Here is a 19641-nt window from a genome sequence, read left to right on the forward strand (position 1 = left end):
GATCGTACATATAATGCACTCCTTCTCGTGTATTGCAATTCACCGTAAAATTTTCCTTTTTCTAAGGACCTGGAGCATTTTAAAAAGTAATAGATCACCGGTGACTCCACCCGGATCCTTCTACATCTGGAATGAAGAGCAAGTGGTAGAGGCATGCTGGTAGCTTTTATGCATGCTCAATCAACACTGACACCCTTGGAAGGAGGTCAAAGAAGGCATGGTATATTTCTTATAAAAATCGACAACATCAACCATATGACAAAATTCATATCAACTTTTGATCCAATATTTGAGAAACATGTGTGAATGAATTTATGTCAAGCTAAGAAACATGGTGATGAACATGACTTTTCGTTCCTCTTCTTCTCTTTTAGTTTTTTTCTTTCACTTTTCCATCTCATGAAAATAGAGCGCAACTTTTCTTAAGAGGGTGTTTGTTTCCAGGGACTTCTTGATGTAGGGACTAGAAAAGTCCCTCTTAGAGACTTTTTAACCAAACAGGAGGGACTACTAAGGACTAAAAGTTGCTTTTTAGAAATGAAGGAGACTCTCAAGGAGAGTCTTTTTGGGGACTTTTCCAACAATGCCCCTCCCTGCACCTATTGCCCCGCCGCCCCATGGTGTTGTTTGGTTGTTATTTTTCTGTATACTAGAGGTAACATGGTCACTTAATAATCTCTAGGGGGGACTAGGGATTTTTTAGCCCCTGGAAACAAACAGGGAGGGACTTTTTATAGACTAGGGACTTTTTAGTTAGGACTAGAAAAAGTCTTAGGAAATATGAACCAAACAAGGCCTAAGTCTCAAATCTGTGACATTGGCATGTAGTATTTGCTTTCTTAACATGTCGGCAATGAAAATTGATTTCTGCCATTTTCTCCTTCCTTTTCCGAAGAAGGGATGTGTGACTGTGTTCTGTCATTGAAATACACTTGTACACCGAACATGCCAAACAGATAACTGGGTACAAGAATTTGCTATACAGTTTTTTTTTTCAAAAGGGGACCACACTCATATCTTTATCTTTACCTACTAATAAAGTAGCTATCGCTTCTGGTCGTCCGTCATTAAAATTACCCTCCAAATTGGTTAAAATTAACCATCAATGCCACCCGTAAGTGGAAAAACGATTCGATTTTTCGGACAAAAATCGACGCCTCCTTCATTCTTTTATAGGGCGCGACGAGTAGAGGTCATAGGATGACGAGCAGCAGAGTGGTTCGACTATCGCTCTTTTAGCGGCGAGACCATGTGCGGGGCTTCACTCCCCTGTTTTTTTTCATTTTACTTTTTTGTCTTTTCTTTTCTCACTCTGTTTTCTTTATTCTTTCTTCTTTAAATTAATTCTGAATTTTAATATTCTAAAACTTGCGACTTTTCAAAAAAAATTGATAAAAAAATCATAAAATATATGTGAATTAAAAAATGTTTAGAAAATCATGAAAAGTTTGCAGATTCAAAGAATGTTGGTGGTTTTGCAAAATTGTTCGCAAAATTATTAAAAAAATCACAATTTGTAAAAAATGGTCAGGAATAAGCATGTTCATGATTTTTTTAAATGATCATGTATTCAAAACATATTCGGGAATCTGAAAAAAAATGTCCATGAAGTTTTAGAAAATGTTCACAATAATAATAATAAATATTTATTTTTTTAATTTTGTTCCCCAATTTAAAAAAAGTTCATCGATTCAAAAAATGTTTGTTGAGTCAAAAAATGTTAATAAATACGAAACCGGTTCATACATTCAAAAAAATGTAAACAAAACTAATGTTCATGATTTTTTTGAGAAAATAAAAATTTCAAAAAAGAAAATGTTCGTCGATTCGAAAAACTGTTCACTGATTCAAAATTATTTTATGTCTAGGATTTGATTAGTTTTTCGAAAGTCTTTATATGTCTTGGCGTTGGGAGTAGTTCGTAGTCAATGAGATTTGTTTTTAAAGTTTTAAATGCTCCCTTGCGCAACATAATGACAAGTGTGGCATGCACTGGCAAACTCATAGTCTTGGGATTTACCACGTCGAGTGCATTGTGATCACGTGAACATCGCTTCCATCATCAGCCAGGGTGAGAAAGAAATATGGCAACATGGTCAACCACTATGTTAAAATAGAGTACGCTCATATATCAGGATATTGAGTCATACTTATTTGGTTAGCCATAAATTTTTGCCTGCCGTTGCAACGCACGGGCATATTTGCTAGTTATTAATAATTCAACAAAGGTTTGGCAACAACATACGTTAGCCAACCTAAAGCCACCAGCCACGCCTACAAACTTGACAATGAGTAATGCCCTCACGCCTCACCATCTAGAGCCAGAGCCACCGCCGATCCGCTCGCATGACGTACCAGGAGCAAACACCCGGTGCAGTAGAGCCAAAGCGTACACCGCCTGCACAAACTTCAGAAAGCCTCCACCACCATAGTATCGTTGACCCATCTTCAGCAAAAAAAATCCGCATTATCCTTGCCAGGCCGGCCAACCGTCGATGCCGCCACAGTGCCAAACGGCACCACCACCCTGTACGCGTCCATCAAGACGCATACGTCGTTGCCGCTGCACCATGCCGCCGAGACCCGCCGGGCGTCCAAACTGTAGATACGACACAGCTCCACTTCTGGACCCTCCAGTCAGCACTTGCTCCAAGAACGATACCCCCAAGAGGGGGAGTGACGATAGACACCACTATCATCCAATCTGGGATACCCAGATCTAGGGTTTCTCCCGGAGCGAACGACCCTTCCTCGCGAGTCTACATGGTGATCCAACACCACTATGCCTTCGTGATCTCTCCAGCAAATATGAGCTTCAAGATAGTGCCTCCAAGAAGGTAGACGATGCCACTGTTGGAAATATGCCCTAGAGGCAATAATAAAAGTATTATTATATTTCATTGTTCATGATAATTGTCTTTTATTCATGCTATAACTGTATTATCCGGAAATCGTAATACACGTGTGAATACATAGACCTCAATATGTCCCTAGTGAGCCTCTAGTTGACTAGCTCGTTGTGATCAACAGATAGTCATGATTTCCTGGCTATGGACATTGGATGTCGTTGATAACGGGATCACATCATTAGGAGAATGATGTGATGGACAAGACCCAATCCTAAGCATAGCACAAAGGTCGTTTAGTTCGTTTGCTAGAGCTTTGCCAATGTCAAGTATCTCTTCCTTAGACCATGAGATCGTGTAACTCCCGGATACCGTAGGAGTGCCTTGGGTGTATCAAACGTCACAACGTAACTGGGTGACTATAAAGGTGCATTACAGGTATCTCCGAAAGTAGCTGTTGGGTTGACACGGATCGAGACTGGGATTTGTCACTCCGTATGACGGAGAGGTATCTCTGGGCCCACTCGGTAATGCATCATCATAATGAGCTCAAGGTGACCAAAGTGTTGGCCACGAGATCATGCATTACGGTACGAGTAAAGTGACTTGCCGGTAACGAGACTGAACAAGGTATTGGGATACCGACGATCGAGTCTCGGGCAAGTAACGTACCGATTGACAAAGGGAATTGTATACAGGGTTTGATCGAATCCTCGACATCGTGGTTCATCCGATGACAACATCGAGAAGCATGTGGGAGCCAACATGGGTATCCAGATCCCGCTGTTGGTTATTGACCGGAGAACGTCTCGGTCATGTCTACATGTCTCCCGAACCCGTAGGGTCTACACACTTAAGGTTCGATGACGCTAGGGTTATAAAGGAAGTTTGTATGTGGTTACCGAATGTTGTTCGGAGTCCCGGATGAGATCCCGGACGTCACGAGGAGTTCCGTAATGGTCCGGAGGTAAAGATTTATATATGAGAAGTCCAATTTTGGCCACCGGAAAATGTTCGGGATTTTTCGGTATTGTACCGGGAAGGTTCTAGAAGGTTCCGGAGTGGGGCCCACCAGCATGGGGGACCCACATGAACGTGAGTAGTGGGGGAAAGGCCCCACACCCCTGGTCAAGGCGCACCAAGATCCCCCCTTAGAAGGAATAAGATCATATCCCGAAGGGATAAGATCAAGATCCCTAAAAAGGAGGGATAACAATCGGTGGGGAAGGAAATGATGGGATTTCTTTCCTCCCACCTTGGCCAACGCCCCAATGGACTTGGAGGGCAAGAAACCAGCCCCTCCACCCCTATATATAGTGGGGAGGCGCATGGGAGCTTAACACAAGCCAAGGCGCAGCCCCTCCCCTCCCCAACACCTCTCCTCCTCCGTATATGCTTGGCGAAGCCCTGTCGGAGTACTGCTGCACCAACTACACCACGCCGTCGTGCTGCCGTTGGAGCAATCTTCCTCAACCTCTCCTTCCCCCTTGCTGGATCAAGAAGGAGGAGACGTCTCCCGTCCCGTACGTGTGTTGAACGCGGAGGTGCTGTCCGTTCAGCACTTGGACATCGGTGATCCGAATCACGTTCGAGTACGACTCCATCATCACCATCCCCTTGGCTAGCTTCCGCTCGTGATCTACAAGTGGTATGTAGATGCAAACTCTCTCCCTTGACTCGTTGCTTAGATGAACTCATAGATGGATCTTGGTGAAACCGTAGGAAAAATTTTAATTTTCTGCAGCGTTCCCCAACAGTGGCATCATGAGCTAGGTCTATGCGTAGTTCTCTTTGCACGAGTAGAACACAATTTTGTTGTGGGCGTGGATTTTGTCATCTTACTTGCCTCTACTAGTCTTTTCTTGCTTCGGCGGTATTGTGGGATGAAGCGGCCCGGACCAACCTTACACGTACGCTTACGTGAGACCGGTTCCACCGACTGACATGCACTAGTTGCATAAGGTGGCTGGCGGGTGTCTGTCTCTCCCACTTTAGTTGGAGCGGATTCGATGAAAAGGGCCCTTATGAAGGGTAAATATAAGTTGACAAAATCACGTTGTGGTTATTCGTAGGTAAGAAAACGTTCTTGCTAGAACCCAATTGCAGCCACGTAAAAGATGCAACAACAATTAGAGGACGTCTAACTTGTTTTTGCAGCGGTTGATCATGTGATGTGATATGGCCAGAAGTTGTGAGGAATGGTGAATTGTGATGTATGAGATCATGTTCTTTGTAATAGGATTCACGACTTGCATGTCGATGAGTATGACAACCGACAGGAGCCATAGGAGTTGTCTTTATTTTTTGTATGACCTGCGTGTCATTGAAGAACGCCATGTAACTCACTTTACTTTATTGCTAAACGCGTTAGCCATAGAAGTAGAAGTAGTCGTTGGCGTGACAACTTCATGAAGACACGATGATGGAGATCATGATGATGGAGATCATGGTGTCAAGCCGGTGACAAGATGATCATGGAGCCTCGAAGATGAAGATCAATGGAGCTATATGATATTGGCCATATCATGTCACAACTATATAATTGCATGTGATGTTTATTATGTTTATGCATCTTGTTTACTTAGGATGACGGTAGTAAATAAGATGATCCCTTAAAAAATTTCAAGAAGTGTTCTCCCCTAACTGTGCACCGTTGCTACAGTTCGTCGCTTCTAAGCACCACGTGATGATCGGATGTGATGGATTCTTACGTTCACATACAACGGGTGTAAGACAGTTTTACACAGCGAAAACACTTAGGGTTAACTTGACGAGCCTAGCATGTGCAGACATGGCCTCGGAACACGGAGACCGAAAGGTCGAACACGAGTCGTATGGAAGATACGATCAACATGAGAATGTTCACCGACGATGACTAGTCCGTCTCACGTGATGATCGGACACGGCCTAGTCGACTCGGATCGTGTAACACTTAGATGACTAAAGGGATGTCTAATCTGAGTGGGAGTTCATAATTTGATTAGAACTTAATTATCATGAACTTAGTCTAAAACCTTTGCAAATATGTCTTGTAGATCAAATGGCCAACGCTCATGTCAACATGAACTTCAACGCGTTCCTAGAGAAAACCAAGCTGAAAGATGATGGCAGCAACTATACGGACTGGGTCCGGAACCTGAGGATCATCCTCATAGCTGCCAGGAAACAATATGTCCTAGAAGGACCGCTAGGTGACGCTCCCGTCCCAGAGAACCAAGACATTATGAATGCTTGGCAAACTCGCGCTGATGATTACTCCCTCGTTCAGTGCGGCATGCTTTACAGCTTAGAACCGGGGCTCCAAAAGCGTTTTGAGCATCACGAAGCAGATGAGATGTTCGAAGAGCTGAAACTAGTTTTCCAAGCTCATGACCGGGTCGGGAGATATGATGTCTCCGACAAGTTCTACAGTTGTAAGATGGAGGAAAACAGTTATGTCAGTGAGCACATCCTGAAGATGTGTGGGTTGCACAACCGTATGACCCAGCTGAACATTAACCTCCCAGATGAGGCGGTCATTGACAGAATCCTCCAGTCGCTCCCACCAAGCTACAAGAGCTTTGTGATGAACTACAACATGCAGGGGATGGAAAAGACCATTCCTGAAGTGTTCTCGATGCTGAAGTCAGCAGAGGCTGAAATCAAGAAAGAACATCAAGTGTTGATGGTCAATAAGACCACTAAGTTCAAGAAGGGCAAGGATAAGAAGAACTTCAAGAAGGACGGCAAGGAGGTTGCCGCGCCTTGTAAGCCAGTTACCGGGAAGAAGTCAAAGAATGGACCTAAGCCTGAGACTGAGTGCTTTTATTGCAAGGGGAAGGGTCACTGGAAGCGGAACTGCCCCAAATACTTAGCAGATAAGAAGGCCGGCAAAACCAAAGGTATATTTGATATACATGTAATTGATGTGTACCTTACCAGTACTCGTAGTAACTCCTGGGTATTTGATACCGGTGCCGTTGCTCATATTTGTAACTCACATCAGGAGCTGCGGAATAAACGGAGACTGGCGAAGGACGAGGTGACGATGCGCGTCGGGAATGGTTCCAGAGTCGATGTGATCGCCGTCGGCACGCTGCCTCTACATTTACCTACGGGATTAGTTTTGAACCTTAATAATTGTTATTTAGTGCCAAGTTTGAGCATGAACATCGTATCTGGATCTCGTTTAATACGAGATGGCTACTCATTTAAGTCTGAGAATAATGGTTGTTTGATTTATATGAGAGATATGTTTTATGGTCATGCTCCGATGGTCAATGGTTTATTCTTAATGAATCTCGAGCGTAATATTACACATGTTCATAGTGTAGATGCCAAAAGATGTAAAGTTGATAACGATAGTCCCACATACTTGTGGCACTGCCGCCTTGGTCACATTGGTGTCAAGCGCATGAAGAAGCTCCATGCCGATGGACTTTTAGAGTCTCTTGATTATGAATCGTTTGACACGTGCGAACCATGCCTCATGGGCAAGATGACCAAGACTCCGTTCTCCGGAACAATGGAGCGAGCAACCAACTTATTGGAAATCATACATACCGATGTGTGCGGTCCAATGAGCGTTGAGGCTCGCGGAGGATATCGTTATGTTCTCACTCTCACTGATGCTTAAGTAGATATGGGTATGTCTACTTAATGAAACACAAGTCTGAGACCTTTGAAAAGTTCAAGGAATTTCAGAATGAGGTGGAGAATCAACGTGACCGAAAGATAAAGTGCCTACGATCAGATCGTGGAGGAGAATATTTAAGTCACGAATTTGGCACACACTTAAGGAAATGTGGAATCGTTTCACAACTCACGCCGCCTGGAACACCTCAGCGAAACGGTGTGTCCGAACATCGTAATCGCACTCTATTGGATATGGTGCGGTCTATGATGTCTCTTACTGATTTACCGCTATCATTTTGGGGATACGCTCTAGAGACAGCTACATTCACTTTAAATAGGGCACCGTCTAAATCCGTTGAGACGACACCGTATGAATTATGGTTTGGGAAGAAACCTAAGCTGTCGTTTCTAAAAGTTTGGGGATGCGATGCTTATGTCAAGAAACTTCAACCTGAAAAGCTCGAACCCAAGTCGGAAAAATGCGTCTTCATAGGATACCCTAAGGAAACTGTCGGGTATACCTTCTACTTAAGATCCGAGGGCAAAATCTTTGTTACCAAGAATGGATGCTTTCTGGAAAAAGAGTTTCTCTCGAAAGAAGTAAGTGGGAGGAAAGTAGAACTCGATGAAGTACTACCTCTCGAACGGGAAAGTGGTGCAGCTCAGGAAAATGTTCCTGTGATGCCCACACCAACTAAAGAGGAAACCAATGATGATGATCAAGGTACTTCGGATCAAGTTGCTACTGAACTTCGTAGGTCCACAAGGACACGTTCCGCACCAGAGTGGTACGGCAACCCCGTCCTGGAAATCATGTTGTTAGACAACGGTGAACCTTCGAACTATGAAGAAGCGATGGCGGGCCCAGATTCCAACAAATGGCTTGAAGCCATGAAATCCGAAATAGAATCCATGTATGAAAACAAAGTATGGACTTTGACAGACTTGCCCGATGATCGGCGAGCGATAGAAAACAAATGGATCTTTAAGAAGAAGACAGACGCGGATGGTAATGTCACCATCTATAAAGCTCGACTTGTCGCTAAGGGTTATCGACAGGTTCAAGGGATTGACTACGACGAGACATTCTCTCCCGTAGCGAAGCTAAAGTCCGTCCGAATCATGTTAGCAATTGCCGCATACTATGATTATGAGATATGGCAGATGGACGTCAAAACAGCATTCCTTAACGGGCATCTTAAGGAAGAACTGTATATGATGCAGCCGGAAGGTTTTGTCGATCCTAAGAACGCTAACAAAGTATGCAAGCTCCAGCAATCCATTTATGGGCTGGTGCAAGCATCTCGGAGTTGGAATATTCGCTTTGATGAGATGATCAAAGCGTTTGGGTTTATGCAGACTTATGGAGAAGCCTGCGTTTACAAGAAAGTGAGTGGGAGCTCTGTAGCATTTCTCCTATTATATGTAGATGACATACTCTTGATGGGAAATAATATAGAATTTCTGGACAGCATTAAGGCCTACTTGAATAAGTTTTTTTCAATGAAGGACCTTGGAGAAGCTGCTTACATATTAGGCATCAAGATCTATAGAGATAGATCGAGACACCTCATAGGTCTTTCAGAAAGCACATACCTTGATAAGATTTTGAAGAGGTTCAAAATGGATCAGTCCAAGAAGGGGTTCTTGCCTATGTTACAAGGTGTGAGATTGAGCTCGGCTCAGTCACCGACCACGGCAAAAGATAAAGAAGAGATGAGTGTCATCCCTATGCTTCAGCCATAGGATCTATTATGTATGCCATGCTGTGTACCAGACCTGATGTAAACCTTGCCGTGAGTCTGGTAGCTAGATACCAAAGTAATCCCGGCAAGGAACACTGGACAACAGTCAAGAATATCCTGAAGTACCTGAAAAGGACAAAGGACATGTTTCTCGTTTATGGAGGAGACGAAGAGCTTGTCGTAAAGGGTTACGTCGACGCTAGCTTCGACTCAGATCCGGATGACTCTAGTCACAAACCGGATACGTGTATATGTTGAATGGTGGAGCAGTAAGCTGGTGCAGCTGCAAGCAGAGCGTCGTGGCGGGATCTACGTGTGAAGCGGAGTACATGGCAGCCTCGGAGGCAGCGCATGAAGCGATTTGGGTGAAGGAGTTCATCACCGACCTAGGAGTCATACCCAATGCGTCGGGGCCAATCAAACTCTTCTGTGACAACACTGGAGCTATTGCCCTTGCCAAGGAGCCCAGGTTTCACAAGAAGACCAGGCACATCAAGCGTCGTTTCAACTCCATCCGTGAAAATGTTCAAGATGGAGACATAGAAATTTGCAAAGTACATACGGATCTGAATGTCGCAGATCCGTTGACTAAACCTCTCTCGCGAGCTAAACATGATCAACACCAGAACTCTATGGGTGTTCGATTCATCACAATGTAACTAGATTGGTGACTCTAGTGCAAGTGGGAGACTGTTGGAAATATGCCCTAGAGGCAATAATAAAAGTATTATTATATTTCATTGTTCATGATAATTGTCTTTTATTCATGCTATAACTGTATTATCCGGAAATCGTAATACACGTGTGAATACATAGACCTCAATATGTCCCTAGTGAGCCTCTAGTTGACTAGCTCGTTGTGATCAACAGATAGTCATGATTTCCTGGCTATGGACATTGGATGTCGTTGATAACGGGATCACATCATTAGGAGAATGATATGATGGACAAGACCCAATCCTAAGCATAGCACAAAGGTCGTTTAGTTCGTTTGCTAGAGCTTTGCCAATGTCAAGTATCTCTTCCTTAGACCATGAGATCGTGTAACTCCCGGATACCGTAGGAGTGCCTTGGGTGTATCAAACGTCACAACGTAACTGGGTGACTATAAAGGTGCATTACAGGTATCTCCGAAAGTAGCTATTGGGTTGACACGGATCGAGACTGGGATTTGTCACTCCGTATAACGGAGAGGTATCTCTGGGCCCACTCGGTAATGCATCATCATAATGAGCTCAAGGTGACCAAAGTGTTGGCCACGAGATCATGCATTACGGTACGAGTAAAGTGACTTGCCGGTAACGAGACTGAACAAGGTATTGGGATACCGACGATCGAGTCTCGGGCAAGTAACGTACCGATTGACAAAGGGAATTGTATACAGGGTTTGATCGAATCCTCGACATCGTGGTTCATCCGATGACAACATCGAGAAGCATGTGGGAGCCAACATGGGTATCCAGATCCCGCTGTTGGTTATTGACCGGAGAATGTCTCGGTCATGTCTACATGTCTCCCGAACCCGTAGGGTCTACACACTTAAGGTTCGATGACGCTAGGGTTATAAAGGAAGTTTGTATGTGGTTACCGAATGTTGTTCGGAGTACCGGATGAGATCCCGGACGTCACGAGGAGTTCCGGAATGGTTCGGAGGTAAAGATTTATATATGGGAAGTCCTATTTTGGCCACCGGAAAATGTTCGGGATTTTTCGGTATTGTACCGGGAAGGTTCTAGAATGTTCCGGAGTGGGGCCCACCTGCATGGGGGACCCACATGAACGTGAGTAGTGGGGGAAAGGCCCCACACCCCTGGTCAAGGCGCACCAAGATCCCCCCTTAAAAGGAATAAGATCATATCCCGAAGGGATAAGATCAAGATCCCTAAAAAGGGGGGATAACAATCGGTGGGGAAGGAAATGATGGGATTTCTTTCCTCCCACCTTGGCCAACGCCCCAATGGACTTGGAGGGCAAGAAACCAGCCCCTCCACCCCTATATATAGTGGGGAGGCGCATGGGAGCTTAACACAAGCCAAGGCGCAGCCCCTCCCCTCCCCAACACCTCTCCTCCTCCGTATATGCTTGGCGAAGCCCTGTCGGAGTACTGCTGCACCAACTACACCACGCCGTCGTGCTGCCGTTGGAGCAATCTTCCTCAACCTCTCCTTCCCCCTTGCTGGATCAAGAAGGAGGAGACGTCTCCCGTCCCGTACGTGTGTTGAACGCGGAGGTGCTGTCCGTTCAGCACTTGGACATCGGTGATCCGAATCACGTTCGAGTACGACTCCATCATCACCATCCCCTTGGCTAGCTTCCGCTCGTGATCTACAAGTGGTATGTAGATGCAAACTCTCTCCCTTGACTCGTTGCTTAGATGAACTCATAGATGGATCTTGGTGAAACCGTAGGAAAAATTTTAATTTTCTGCAACGTTCCCCAACAGTCACATGCCGCCATTCACTAGTAGAAAAACACCTAATAGTCCCGGTTCGTAAGGGCCATTAGTCCCGGTTCATGAACCGGAACTAATGGGTCGTTACTAATACCTCCACCCATTAGTCCCGGTTCAAACACGAACCGGAACCAATGTTCCTCCACGTGGCCCTGTGCGCCGAGCCCAGTCAGGGGGCCTTTGGTCCCGGTTGGTGGCTCCAACCGAGACCAAAAGGCATCCACGCGTCAGCCTTCCAGTGGCTGGGGTTTTTGTTTTTTTTAAAGGAGGGGGGGTCGGGGGTTTTGGGAGGTTAATTTAGGTGTTTCATATATTGTGTTAGCTAGCTAATTAATAGAGAGAAGTGTCCTCTCTTATGTCCATGCTTGGTCGACACTACGTACTATATATACATAAGTGATCGAGAGAACCATTCAGTACAGAAGTTTGTCATGCATACCGAGAGAAGTGATTGATCGACCTCTCCTTCTCCGAGAGATTGGTCGAACAACAAGTTTTCGTATATCATGTATCTGACGCTACTGGCTACATACATGTACAATATGTATAAGATCTCTTAATTACAATCCCCTAGCAATTGAAATCAATTTCCACATGATATTCTCCGGCTTTATTCATGACGTGGTCAAGAAAGAATCCCGCCAATTCCTCTTGAATTCCTTTCATGCGATCTGGTTCTAGGAGTTCATTCCGCATCTGCCATGTCTAACTTGAAGAAGGGGGTTAATTAATACATATATATGAATGAAACTCAACAGAAATGATGGTGTAATAAAATGAAATTGTGAATATTATTGCTTACGCACTTCATATTGTCTTTGAGAGTAGCCCCGCTTGTTTTTCAAAGTCGCGTTGTGGATGAACTCGCACACGTAGTATCCACAGAAATCATTCCCTTCTTCCTGCCACAAGCACTTTACAAGAAATAGAGGTCAATCAAATTGATAATGAAGCATTATAAATGGCATTGATGAAAGTATAGCTATAGAATCAACGGGAGATGCGCGCAACTAGCTAGCCAGTAGTACTTACTTTCGGGTATGTATATCGCAGCTCCTTCGGCAGTCCCGGAGCTTGTGCGGTGAACTGTTTCCAAACCCTGCAAGACAAAGAAAATAATTATTATTACTTGAGATATCAGGAAATGAACAAAAAGTTGCCGATATGGTGCGATAATGATCGATTGAACTTACCTGTTGAGCATTTCAGTCATGTCCGCATAGGATTTGCGATCTTTCCGTCTCGAGTCTAATACGGTTACTAGTCCACGCTCAAGCTTAATCTCCAGAAGAATATAGTGGTACCTGCGCACGCATGCATAACTCATCAATTACATTACTATAACCTCACTCGAGTAATAAGGGAAACCGAATATGAACACGACAGTAAAACTCACTTGCCGTTGTAAGGATAGAGTATGGTATCTTTGTTTTGATTTTTGATCAAGGATTATAGCACGTCGTCCTCGGCCTCTTTGATGTCCTTTTTAACCAGAAATTCATCTATGATATTTGTGTTAATGAACCCAATATCATAAATTTCTTGTTTTTTGCACTCGACGATCTTCAATCTGCATAATATATTGAGGATAATTAATTATGAATACATGAAATGAAAGAGCCGAGCTATATATAGAGACTTAATGACAGAAATAGTACTTACAGACAGTAGCAAAAGACCATTAGTTTATCGAGGGCCTTTTGATTGAAGAACGCGAAGAACTCATCAAATGGAACAGTCGACAGATCATTTGCAACGAGGTCGTGCTCCTCTTTAATATTCAGATACAAAGCTTTCGTATCCCCAGACTCTCTGCAGGTTTCCATGTACCAATTATGGAATCTTCGCATCATTGTTGTCAGAGATTTTTCATCTTTGACGAGAGGCTTCCCGTACTCGTATCTGTGTTCGTCCACCTCCAAGAAATCAGGAAGTTGATCGTCAGGCAGGTAATCTTCAAGATTGCCATAACCGGCCACTGTCCCCGGAGCATTAGACACATTGAGCGGGGGGGGCATGATTGCTGTGCTTGTTTGCCGAGCTGGGCAATTTTTTCCCCTTTGCTCGTTCTTTTGACCTTTTAGCACTGACAGTAGTTCCCGACCGCTGGGCTTGGAGATATGTTTGTTCAGTAATGCGCTCATAGTTGGTTCTCGGCGGAGACTTTGGTGGTTTCCTCAGGGCATCGATAGTGCGCTTTGCTTTCACCGGATCTACCTTCTCCTCCGGAGGTGGATGTCTCTTTGCTTTCATCCCTTCAAAGAACTCCTTCACGTGGGTCCGCACAATCGTATCGTTTTCCTCCTCGGACCTCTCGTACGGTAACTTCTCTAGAGGCTTGAGAGGTGCACCGTATCTGTATTGCCTCCCGCCTCTGGTTGTGCTGCTAGGCGCCGGAGCAGACGGAGCGGCTGCGGCGTCTGTCTTCTTTCGTGCTTGCTTACGAGGCGGAGGAGAAGGAGTACGACGCGCCGGAGCAGCCGGGGCGGCGGCGGGTCTCTTCCGCCCTTGCTGGCGAGGCGGAGAAGGAGGAGGCTGCTGGCTGCTCGGGAGCGCCGGCGCAGGCGGAGAAGGAGGCGGAGTGCCGCCATGCGCCGGAGAAGGAGGCGGAGTGCCGCCACGCGCCGGAGAAGGAGGCGGAGTGCCGCCACGCGTGCCCTGATCGTCACTCGCCGGAGGAGGAGGCGGTGGAGGAGGCGGAGTGCCCTGACTCGCTGGAGGAGGAGGAGGAGGAGGAGGAGGCGTCCAATTCAGAAGGTTGATGAGCTCCTTCCGCCAAAGGCATGGAGTCTTCAGAGCACAACCCAGCCTAGTCTCCCCTTCACCGGTAGGGTGCTCAAGCGGGAGGTCCTCAAATCCCTCCGTTATTTCATCCACCATCACCTTAGCATATCCTTCTGGAATCGGCCGTTACTAGGATAAACTTGGCCAACAGCCGCCTTGACCTTCAAATTCATCCATCGCGCCATAATGTGGCAATTCTGAGACTCCGTGATACCATCCACGGGATAGCTGGTAGGAGCCGTCAAGACATGCTCCGGCTGAAGCAGCTCGGTGGAAGCCACGCTGCTTCTCCGCTGAGATGGCGGGGTAGCTTCGGGGGAAGCTTCGGCAGGTCGTTTGCTGCGATCCGCTGCTTCTCGTTCCTCTTCTCGATCCTCTAGCCCCATTACCCTTTCATGCAGCGCCTGCAGTTGGTCCTGCTCCAGTTTCTTCCTCCTCTCGTGGGTTTTGTAACCCCTTGCGTCCGGAAAACCAACCTTTCACGGAATGGAGCCTGGCGTGCCTCGTGTCCGTCCAGGGTGCTCAGGATTCCCAAGGGCCATTGTGAGCTCGTCCTTCTCCCTGTTTGGAAGGTTCTTGACTGGTATTTCCAGTTGCTCGGACGTCCACTGGCACAACCCTGTTACAGGGTCCAAGGTTCTGCCAGCCCCGAAGAACCAAGTCCGGCAACGGTCTGGCCAGTACATTGTCTCTGGTTCGATCCCTTTTTCAAGCAGATCATGCTCAGCCTTGGACCACTTAGGCCGGGCTTTGAGGTAGCCACCTGACCCCGTGCGATGATGAAGCTTCTTCTTCGCAGCATTTTTCTTGTTTGTCTCCGACATCTTCTTACTCTTTTCCGATGTCTTGTGGGCCACAAATGCGGGCCAGTGATCTTTGATCTTCTCATATTTGCCGATGAATTTTGTTGTCTTTTTTTCGACAAACTGGTTCAGCTCTTTCCTCCACCTCCTCATTAGGGTTGCCATCTTCTTAAGAGCACAAGACTTGATTAATTGCTCTTTAACTGGATTCTCCGGATCCTCCTCTGGCGGTAGGGTGAAATTTGCCTTCAGCTCAGTCCAAAGATATTCTTTCTGCAAATCATTGACATAAGACACCTCAGGGTCTTCCTCCTTAGGCTTATACCATTGCTGGATGCTGATCGTGATCTTCTCCCTAACAAGAACCCCGCACTAAGCAGAAAATGCCTTCCTTGTCCGGATGGGTTCAATCGGTTCGCCGTCGGGCGCGATTTCTATAATCTCAAACTTTTCATCCGAACTCAACTTTTTCTTCGGGCCTCGTCTCCTTACCGAAGTTGTGCTCGATCCGGAGGGCTAGAAATTATAAGGAAGAAAGACGAGAGTAATTAATATGCGTACATATACCAAAATAATGGAAGCATCAATTAACTAGTCAGCACGGGCTTAACTAATATATATATACCTGGCCGGGCTCGGTTCGGTCACCGGAGCAGTCAGTATGGTCTCCTTCTTGTACCTCCATTGTGTCACCGGAGCCATCATGAACATAGTCCTCTTCTTGTACCGGCATTAATGGGCTGAAGCCATCATGAACATAGCCCTCTTCTTCACCCAGTTCTTCCAGCTGACCAACGGTGTCGAGAAGAAATGACGCAACTTCATCCCTTCCATTTGCGATTATGTCCCCCAATATCGCTTCTGCTTCTTCGTCTCGGGAGTGCTCCATAGTTTCTGCAAATATTTACAACATGTCAATTATTATTCAAACATGGTACAGATGGATATATATATATATATATATATATTAGTGACAAACGTAGAACTAGCTAGCTAATCACAATAAGGAATCATGTTAGTGGCCTCGACCCTGCTTCTCTAGGGTTTGGGGTTGCCTCGACACAACAACGCTTCAAGGGTTTGGGGTGGCCTCGACGACAACGCACTTTTAACTTGGTAAATTTGGGTGGCCTCGAGAGAGTTAATTTGTCGGGTAGGGGCACGGCGGGAGGGGGTAGGAGACCAACATCGTTTTCTCTCTAGGGTTTGGGTGTCCTCGAGAGTTTTGGTCGAGCGAGAGGGCCGAGGGGGGTGCTGCCGTTGTATAAGTTATCACGGTCGAGAGGGGGTATATATATCGACCGCCTCTCATGTCGAAGTTATCTCGAGGGGGTTATATCGACAACGACGCGACAATGACGAGAAAGGAAAATAATTAAGGAAAAGGAAGAAAAGAGGAAGAAGGAATAAGGAATAAGAAGAAGGAAAAAAAGAGGAGAAAAAGAAAGGAATAGAGGAGAAGAAGAAAAAATAGAATTTTTTTTCTATTTTTTCTTCTTCTCCTCTATTCCTTTATTCTTCTCCTCTTCTTTTTCTTCTTTTTTCCTCTTCTTATTTATTTCTCCTCTTCTTCCTCTTCTTATTTTCGTTTTTCCTCTCATTCATTTTCTTCTTCTTTCTTCCTTCTTCCTTCTTCCTCTTTTCTTCCTTTTCCTTATTTTACTTTCTCCTCTACACTAACCTAAAATGCACTAACCTAAAATCGATATCTACTAACAACTTAAATAAAAAATTAATACATATATGAAAAAACATATATAAACAAAGAAATGCTATGAACATTATATTCATACATACATATATAGCCACATCCATTCATCATATATATAGCTACCACATACATATATACATTATATATATGAAAAAATGCAATGAACAAAAAAAATACACTTATGAAAAAAATACTATGAACATGTACATATATATATATATACACAAAAAATGCAAAAAATTGCTATGGAAATTGCAGGGGCGGCGGCGCGGCGAGCGGCGGCCGCGCATGGCAGGGACAGCGGCGCGGTGGCCGCGCAGGACAGGGGAGGTGCGCGGTGGCCGCGCAGGGCAGGGGCGGCGGCGTGGCGGCCGTGCAGGGACAGGGGCGGCGCGCGGTGGCCGCGCAGGGGCGCGAGACGGGAGGGGCGCGGGAGCAGGCTGTGCTCACAGGGGGCGGCGGCGACGGCTCAGGCGAGCAGCCTGACGGCGTCGGTGGCGGCGGCGACGGCAAGATGGAGCAGGGGCGTCGGGCGGCGACGGCGACGAGGAGGAGCAGGGGGCGTCGGGGGAGAAGTGGGCGATTTGGCCAGAAACTGCTAAGTGTTGCTTATATAGCAAACCTTTTAGTCCCAGTTGGTGGCACCAATCGGGACTAATGCCCCCTTTAGTCCCTGTTGGTGCCACCAACCGGGACCAAAGGCCTCTTTTTCGGCAGACCAAAGGGCGGGAACCGGCGGCCTTTGGTACCGGTTGGTGGCACCAACCGGGACTAATGCCTCCCCCTGTAGTACCGGTTGGTGCCACCAACCGGGACCAAAGGCCCCTGTGCTGTCCGCCTCGGGGCCAAAGTTTAGTCCCACCTCGCTAGTTGAGAGGGGCGCGCAGTGGTTCATAAGCCCCACTGCCGCACCCCTCTTGAGCTCCTCTCCATCGCAGGCTTTCGGACCTACTTGCTATTGCTTTGCCTGATGGGCCTTCTGGGCCTACTGCGAGCCTGAATCCTGGCCCATAGTAGGGTTTCATGTCGTATTCAGGCCGTGGGGGCCCAGTAGGAGGAATTTTTTTTGTTTTTTTGTTTTCTTTACTTATTGTTGCTATATTTAATTTTTTCCAGTTTTTTGTTTTGTTTTCTGCATTATTTATTTTCTTTTGTTTTTTGCTTTATTTTTTAATTGTTTTTTCTTTTAGTTTTAGGAAAATTATAAACTTTCTGTTAGTGCCAATAGTTTTCAAATTTGAAAACACTTTTTTTTGTTTTTTTGTTTTCTTTCTTGCTTTATTTATTTTATTTTGTTTCTACTTACAACAAAATACTTATTGTTGTTTTTTTGTTTTGTTTTCTGCATTATTAATTTTCTTTTATTTTTTGCTTTATTTTTTAATTGTTTTTGCTTTAGTTTTAGGAAAATTATAAACTTTCTGTTAGTGCCATTAGTTTTCAAATTTGAAAACACTTTTTTTGTTTTTTTTCTTTCTTGCTTTATTTATTTTATTTTGTTTCTACTTACAACAAAATACTTATTGTTGCTATTTTTAATTATTACGCGGGCCGAATCATAAGACATTAAAGCATTTCAAATGAACTCTAAAAAAGTTGAAAGTTGGCATGGTATCATAAATTGACCCACATAGCATGTGCATGTACAAAACGGACAATGGTATCATACTCGTCAGTTACAAAGTTGGCATGGTATCATCATAATAGTTGCGGGAGAAAGTCTTCACTTTTTCTTCGCTTGTGTCATTTGCTTATTGCGCCGTAACCATGGATAATCTTCATCGTTTATCAGGATGCTGGGGTCAGCCTTGACTTTGAAGGAGGAATTTCATGAAACTTTTCATAATCTTCAGACATGTCTGTCTTGTCCTCCACTCCCACGATGTCCCTTTTTTCTGAAAGAACTATGTGGCGCTTTGGCTCATCGTATGATGTATTCGCTTCCTTATCTTTTCTCTTTCTCGGTCTGGTAGACATGTCCTTCACATAGATAACCTGTGCCACATCATTGGCTAGGACGAACGGTTCGTCAGTGTACCCAAGATTTTTCAGATCCACTGTTGTCATTCCGTACTGTGGGTCTACCTGTACCCCGCCTCCTGACAGATTGACCCATTTGCACTTAAACAAAGGGACCTTAAAATCATGTCCGTAGTCAAGTTCCCATATGTCCACTATGTAACCATAATATGTGTCTTTTCCCCTCTCGGTTGTTGCATCAAAGCGGACACCGCTGTTTTGGTTGGTGCTCTTTTGATCTTGGTCAATCGTGTAAAATGTATTCCCGTTTATCTCGTATCCTTTCCAAATCAATACAGTCAAAGATGGTCCCCTGGACAACAAGTACAGCTCATCACAAACAGTGTTGTCACCTCTGATACGTGCTTCCAACCAACTGCTGAAAGTCCTGATGTGTTCACATGTAATCCAGTCGTCGCACTGCTCCGGGTGTTTGGAGCGCAGACTGTTCTTGTGTTCATCGACATACGGGGTCACCAAGGTAGAGTTCTGTAGAACTGTGTAGTGTGCTTGAGACCAAGAATATCCGTCCCTGCATATTATTGAGTCCCTTCCAAGCGTGCCTTTTCCAGTCAGTCTCCCCTCATACCGCGATTTAGGGAGACCTATCTTCTTAAGGCCAGGAATGAAGTCAACACAAAACCCGATGACATCCTCTGTTTGATGG

Source organism: Triticum aestivum, chromosome 1B, assembly GCF_018294505.1.
Source record: "Triticum aestivum cultivar Chinese Spring chromosome 1B, IWGSC CS RefSeq v2.1, whole genome shotgun sequence".
In the NCBI taxonomy this organism is placed as follows: Eukaryota; Viridiplantae; Streptophyta; class Magnoliopsida; order Poales; family Poaceae; genus Triticum; species Triticum aestivum.